This window comes from Saccostrea echinata, unplaced genomic scaffold (assembly GCF_033153115.1).
Source record: "Saccostrea echinata isolate AGI-Se365-2 ecotype Australia unplaced genomic scaffold, CSIRO_AGI_Sech_v1 ptg000016l, whole genome shotgun sequence".
Classification (NCBI taxonomy): domain Eukaryota; kingdom Metazoa; phylum Mollusca; class Bivalvia; order Ostreida; family Ostreidae; genus Saccostrea; species Saccostrea echinata.
The window spans coordinates 26090233-26097178 of record NW_026889765.1 but is presented as its reverse complement, the minus strand read 5'-3'; the positions used below and the strand labels follow the sequence as shown (position 1 = coordinate 26097178).

The 6946-nt window shown below is 35.8% G+C and overlaps 1 pseudogene; it reads right to left on the bottom strand.

The window, feature by feature from the left end:
* Positions 1 to 4809, bottom strand: LOC133188707 (uncharacterized; annotated as a pseudogene).
* Between the last annotated feature and the right edge of the window lie 2137 nt (positions 4810 to 6946).

Genomic DNA, 6946 nt, shown 5'->3' with positions numbered 1-6946 from the left:
TTAGTCTACAAAGTCGAACACATCACTTGGACACTGTACGTTGATTTCAGGAAGAACGATTGACTCGGAAGTACTTTGACAGTCCTTTTTTACCCGTTTGTCATTTCTCCTAAGGCACTCGTTGATTTTTGTCACGATTCTCTCTCTCCATGCGTCCTCTGATTTAAACTCGGGGAAAAAGAAACACACATAGCGTCTAATAATCTGCTTCCTCACCGGTTCCAATTCTTTCTTAGTGTGCTTTCCTCCACCGTACCAGTTATATTCGAATCGGACCTGGCCCTCACCAAAAAGTTCTGGGAAAAGCTTTCTGGTTAAGTTGACGGCGAAATTCCCGGAATTCCTTGATTCGCGTAGGATCTTTCTCAAGTAAGAATCTTCGAGTTGATATTCCTCAGGAATTCCTTGCGGTGTTGAGTCCGAAGGCTCATCGTCGCTCCCGGATGGCATTTGGCGGATGGCACAGTTTTCACTTGCAAGCTTCCGTGTAATGTCAATTAGCACATTTGTATTTGCTAACACAGTCTTTAACTATAACTCCAGAGAGGCTGTCCTTCTGTTCGAAGCATCCAACTTTTTGTTCATCACTGTTACAGTTTGTCGAAGTTCCTGCACTTCCTTTGTCAATCCCTGAACAAGAGAATCATCATCACCTGTGGTGTTTCGGAATGGACGAAAACGCACATCTGCCCTAACTGGAGTGGATGTCACTGGTGTCCTAGGCTCGGAAAGTGGTAAAGACGGTGTCCTGGGTTCAGATAACATTTCAGGCAGGGAAGCAGCTGAGAGACCAGAAGCTGGCTCAATGGGATTGGAACGCTCAGAAATTGTTGGTGTCGACGCCTGAGGCTCTAAAGCAGCTTGCACAGGAGAATTGTTGTTGTTGGAAACCGTTTCAGATGGAGTGACTGGTGCAGTTGGATTCTCGTGTTCCGCAGGAGGCAAACCGACGGCAAGAATAGTGGCCCTAGGTTTCCCTGTCTTTACCTGAAAATAACATCAATAATAGATTTCTTTCTAAAAATATTTTTTTCTTCTTTAATCTATCAATAAAACAGAGTCGTAAAAACCAGAAAGTTTTAATCATAAATAAATGTAAAGCCTGCAGATGTATTCAACCTTACTCATTTTACAAACTTTAAAAAATTGAACTGAATGAATTTTAAATTCTGGACCCAAATTACTATAATAACTTCAATATTTAAAAGTTTTCTTGATCGGTTATTTTTAATATTATATCGAAGACGTTGTGTCTCATAAATTATTATACTTATTATGGTTTATTTGATATATTTATATCTACAACAGGTCTATTTTTGATACAGTGTATACACCTTTATCTTGTTCATAGTCATGTTTCTACCAAACATGTCAAATGCAAGTATTCTGAAACGTAGCATTTTACACCCAGGCTATAGTCTGTAAACTTGTTTCTTGTCTAAATTTATCAGGCGCATCGGGTAGGGAAATATAAAGGATTTATTTTGTAACCCTTTTATTTGTTTATAATAAGAACGCATAAGATATTAAATCTTAATTAAGGCGAATGAAAAAAAAATGTTTAAAATGGAAATTCAAAACATAACTTAAGATTATTAAAATAACGATGGTGTTGGTAAGAATGGACTAAAGATTTCCAATTTAGTGGGGCAGCCAAGGCTCGTTGCTGCAGGTCACCTACCCCAAGGGTAACCACCCAACTTCTGATACACACAGACTACTGGGTATATACGTAATGTTAGGTAATACCCCTTCCTCTGTTAATCATCATTCGTTTGATAGATTATGTAGCGTAAAGATGGGACGGATAAAACACGACTTGAAACTGCAGATTAGATTATTACTATGCACAAAGAAGGTTATTCTGTGGCCCGCATTCGTCGAGAGTTCTTGGAAATAGGACACACTGTGAGTAGGGACTCGATATCTTACTGGATTCATAAGTATAACATAGGACTTTTTGGTGAAGTGTGTGATCTAGAAACCCCTACAGTGAAGACCAGTGTTAGCCGGAGAGACACCGATTTAATCAGAGACTGTTTTGCTAGAGATGCCACATTATCCAGCAGAGACATCCATCGAATGTTAAAGGAGGATGGAGCTACTTTCAGCTTAACCACCACCAAATGGGCCATCGCCGCGAGTGGGTTTACGCATACGAAACCGCGTTATGGACAGATGGTGAGGGATGCCAACAAAATAAAGCGTGTTTCATTTTGTGAACGATTGATAGCCAACAACGATTTATTGGACGATGTTATATTTTCTGACGAGTGCTCTGTACAATTACACCAGAACAAAGTTTGCAGCTACAGACCTAAAGATTCATGTGCTCCAGTGCTGCCAAAACCAAAACATCCCTTAAAAATCCACGTTTGGGCCGCGATAAGCAAGAGAGGGGCATCTGGGATAAAGTTATTCGAAGGAATAATGGACTCCGCTTTCTACGCAGAGAACATCCTTAAGAACACATTGTTACCCTTCATCAGAGAAAAATTTGGGGAGGATATCCATAGATTTCAGCAAGATAATGACCCCAAGCACACATCAAAGCTGACCAAGAAATTCATGGCAGATAACAACATCAACTGGTGGAATGAATGGCCTGCAGGTACTTAAATAACTATAAAACCCCTGAATTAATTTTTAAATTATTTTTTATAACCTTTAAACATATCGTATTTTTAGTGTTCAAATGATAAAGTACCGGTAATCATTAAATCATTGTACATTTATTATTTGTTAAAGTTTCTAATTTATGTAATTATTAATTGCGATAAATTCCAATATCATGTTATCATGCAATCAATTGATTTTGTAAGTGTTTTATTCATGCATTTCCGTCTTGTAAATGACTAATTTTTTTCCCCAGAAAGTCCGGACCTGAATCCAATAGAGATGGTCTGGAGTGAACTGAAAAGATGTGTCGCCCGCGAAACCCCGAGGACCAAACAAGAACTACAGGACTGTATCTTACGTTTCTGGAGCAGCGAGATGACATCAGAGAAGTGCCGCACCTACATCGATCATGTGTTCAAGGTGGCCCCCGTGTGTGTCTTAATGCAAGGCAGGTGACGTTCCAGGGAAACTGTTTACCGAGAGATCGCGGGGCAAGAGTTGTCTATATAATTCAACGACCAACTTACGACAGACCCTAAAGTTCGAGCAAAGGCAAACGCTCTTATTCTTTGAATGTGACAACAAATCTCCGTGTGTTGTTCTATATTCTTATTCTGTGAATGTGACAACAAATCTTTGTGTGTTGTAATACACAGAGTGAAATTTACATTTAACTTTATCAAGGACTCGAATAAAAATTTGTGTCCATTTTTACATCACTTTTTCAACCAATTAGCAAATGGAAATAAATGATATACAAATGTGAATATGTTGTGTATAAACGTTAAAAAATCACTTTGAATACTTTCATTTATTCCGATGTTTAAAGACCAGTACTATATTTTATATTGTATTGCATATTCCTTTCGTTAGAATTCAAAGTCCGCTATTATGAATTGTATTCAAAAGAGAATATTGAACATTAATTTATTGAAGCGCCCCATTATAAATCTGTGTGTTTACTATTGTATTTATCGTCGTTATAAAAAAAATAAAAAGAACCAAAATACACAAGACAATATTCAACATCATTACATTAACAGAAGTGTTGAAAGAAAGAGAAGCATGAAACAATATCAATAAATCAATGAGGACATGTGCTTTAATATAATGTTTAGATATTTTGAAAGTTAAAAGCCTTGTGTTTCATATTCCACTATTACAATAATTTAGCTATTGTGGTGTAAAATGGATGAAAGGGGGGGAGGGGGGTATAATTTGCTCAAAGTCCAAAAACATTTTTCATCGAGGGTGAGGGTCATTAAAATGCTTTGAACCTTAATTGTGATTATTAACGACCCACTTGAATGGAATTCATACGTACTTAAGATATAATATTAAATACAAAAAGTTGTATTTAAAAAATATTACAATGCATTAAATATATATACATGTATATATATAAAATATGGCTCAATCGGGATCGGAATGATGTAATTTTCTAAACGAAAAATTGTCAATTTAGAAAACATGTATGGTATATTAAATAAATGAATTGAAAAATGCATAAATATAAAGTTCAATTGACTTTATATTGCTAAGGTTCTTTTAGATTTTCTAATTTTCTAGAATGAATTTGCGAAAGGGGGGGGGGGGTCAACTAATAATAACAGTTAATAACTGGAAGGGGAAATATAGAAATAAACAGAATGTATTTGATAAGAAAATAAAATAATTATTTCTAGTCAAAGACCATGCCAATTTCTAATTCACTGTTATAGTTTGCAAACGTTCTGGATTTAAATAAATGATATTTGCTTACCGGAGACTTGTTTACTTTCCTCCGATTTGGTTTAGGCGACGGCGGGGGAGTAGGAGATCTGGGGGATGTAGGAGAGCTTGGTGGTGTGGCATCTTCCAGGTCCTTCTTCTTCGCTCTCATCTCAGCTTCGGTACCAGTGTGTAGGACAACTGCTCGATCGACTTCCTTTGGTCGGGAGTAGTTTGTTTTGATATGGCTACCGTTTTTAAAATCACACAATTAAATACTTTGAAGAAAAAAGACGGGTTATTTAGTTAATTGATTTGGCAATTATCACTGGTGATGTCGGAGTGAGAAGAACAATTATTGAAGATACTGTTAGGTTTAATTATATAGACTATTTTTTAAAAATATATATTAATCAATCCTATTTCTTTCTTTCTTTTTTCCCCCCTTTTTTTTAACCAAATGACGCAAAAATTTGACATGTATTTTACTCTGTACGAGAAATTGGGGGAGGTAGCTCGCGTTTATGACGATGACTTATAATTTACCTGAGACCGATATCGCAAACCGCGATGGTGCGGATCAGGTGAGGGCCAGTACCGCGAGAATACGCGGTTTTACCTGAGTTACCTGTGTTAAACCGCGATCAATTTCACACCGCGAGGACTCGCGGTAAATACTGAAACCGCGTTGACTGTAGTGTATTTCATTGACGTAGTACATGTACAAGTGATCCAGAGGAGTGGATCCATTGGTTGAATAATTACAAAAATGCTTAAATAAATATAAAATCATCGCCAATGTTTAAATCTAATCAATAAAATTAAAATGAAATAATTTATTTAAAACAATTACGTAGATTATTAATTTATCTAGGTGCTATGGAGCTGCACAAAGACAAAGAATGTAAAGAATATCGCTAGCACGATACGTGTATACCTGATTTACCTCAAAAGTGCAAGGGCATAGACTTGACTGTTTGACTGAAATATAGAATATCAATTGCTTATATCATGTATATTTTGAAAAGTGCTGGGAGCTGATTCTGGTCGGCATAACATTATTTTTATTCATGACAGAACTTAAGCGAAGTGGAAATATTGAGCTATTATACGCATTTTCGGCAAAATTACGAGTATTTCCGAAACAGCTAAAACTAGCTCCCAGCACTTTCGGGAAGCTGATGTAAATCTTTTTTAATATGGATCAATATTTTTTCCAAATCATGCGTATGCCCTTGCACTAGCCTTATTTTCTACATTCAGCCGATCAATTCTATTTCTATACACGTCACATGACACACAGCTGGTACATGCGATGTAACTGGTACTTAGTCACAAACCTATCCATTATGGATATCTATATTACCTTTTATACATGTTAAGGCTTACTTTGTTACAAAGATTTTTATGCCCTGTTCATACGGAGAGTTTAATTCGCAGTAAATTAATGCGAAGTAAAATAATGCGAATTTAATTGCGTTCACACGACAGCTAATGCGAAGTTCACTATTTCATTTCTACAGTATAAGGCTATTCAGTAAGACTATTATGACGTAATTTTCAAATCACGTCACCTTATGCGTAGCAGACCCATATGACATTCTGTTATAGTGTCTATACACATTTCAGTGATTAACATAATTTTTCTTTGTTTTTTCACCAAAAAAAATAGCATATTAAGTACCTATATCTGACCACCGACATGTAGCATGTGACTTAATTGTGCCATTACGCATGCGTCAAAATTTAATTCGAATTAGCTTCGCTTAGCGTTCACACGGAGTTAATACGAAGTAATTTAATGCGCAGTAAATTAATTCGAATTAAACTAATTCGCATTAAATTCCCCGTTTGAACGCGGTTCAAATTTAATTCGCAGTAACGTACGTTTAATTTGAATTAAACTCTCCGTGTGAACAGGACATTAAAAATAATACGTATTAAGAATGTACTTAGATCATATTTTCCATTTCCTTCCTTAATATAGCTGAAGAAAAATAGAAAAGTTAAAGTCATCACGTTTATCGTAAAGTTCTGTTGTTAGGTTTAACGTCTTTTTGTGGTAAAATATCCAAATATGAAGCAGACTTCCTGGTATCTTTAATTTCAAGTTCACAGAGATATATCGAGTCGACATTTAAGGAGAAAATATATTGTTAATTGATAATACGTTGTCGATACATCTAAATGTCAAACTGAATGCCACAGCAAATTTTTTCTTCTTCTTATGTACATGTGTAAGTTTTCTTTTTTGAGAGTTTTTCTTTTTAATTCCATATTCATTTATTCATAATTTCCCCTAATATTTGTTATTTCATCTTGTTATGTTTTTTGTTATCACCATGACTGATCGATATCAGAATCTTTTTTTTTGTTATATAAAATATTAAAACTTAAACCTGACTTATGTTGTTTCTCTTTGTCATAGCACATCAAGTGGTACAAATGACTGTGATGTGTAAGGAAGTCATTGCCCTTGTGCATAACTAATAAATAATCCGTCACGGCCTTACATGTAGATTATTTATTTACCCTGCAGGGGCGTGAATCTCCCTTTTTTACTACAAAGACATTGATTTCTCATCCTTTGAGGGGAGTCGGCAATATTTGTCCTGCT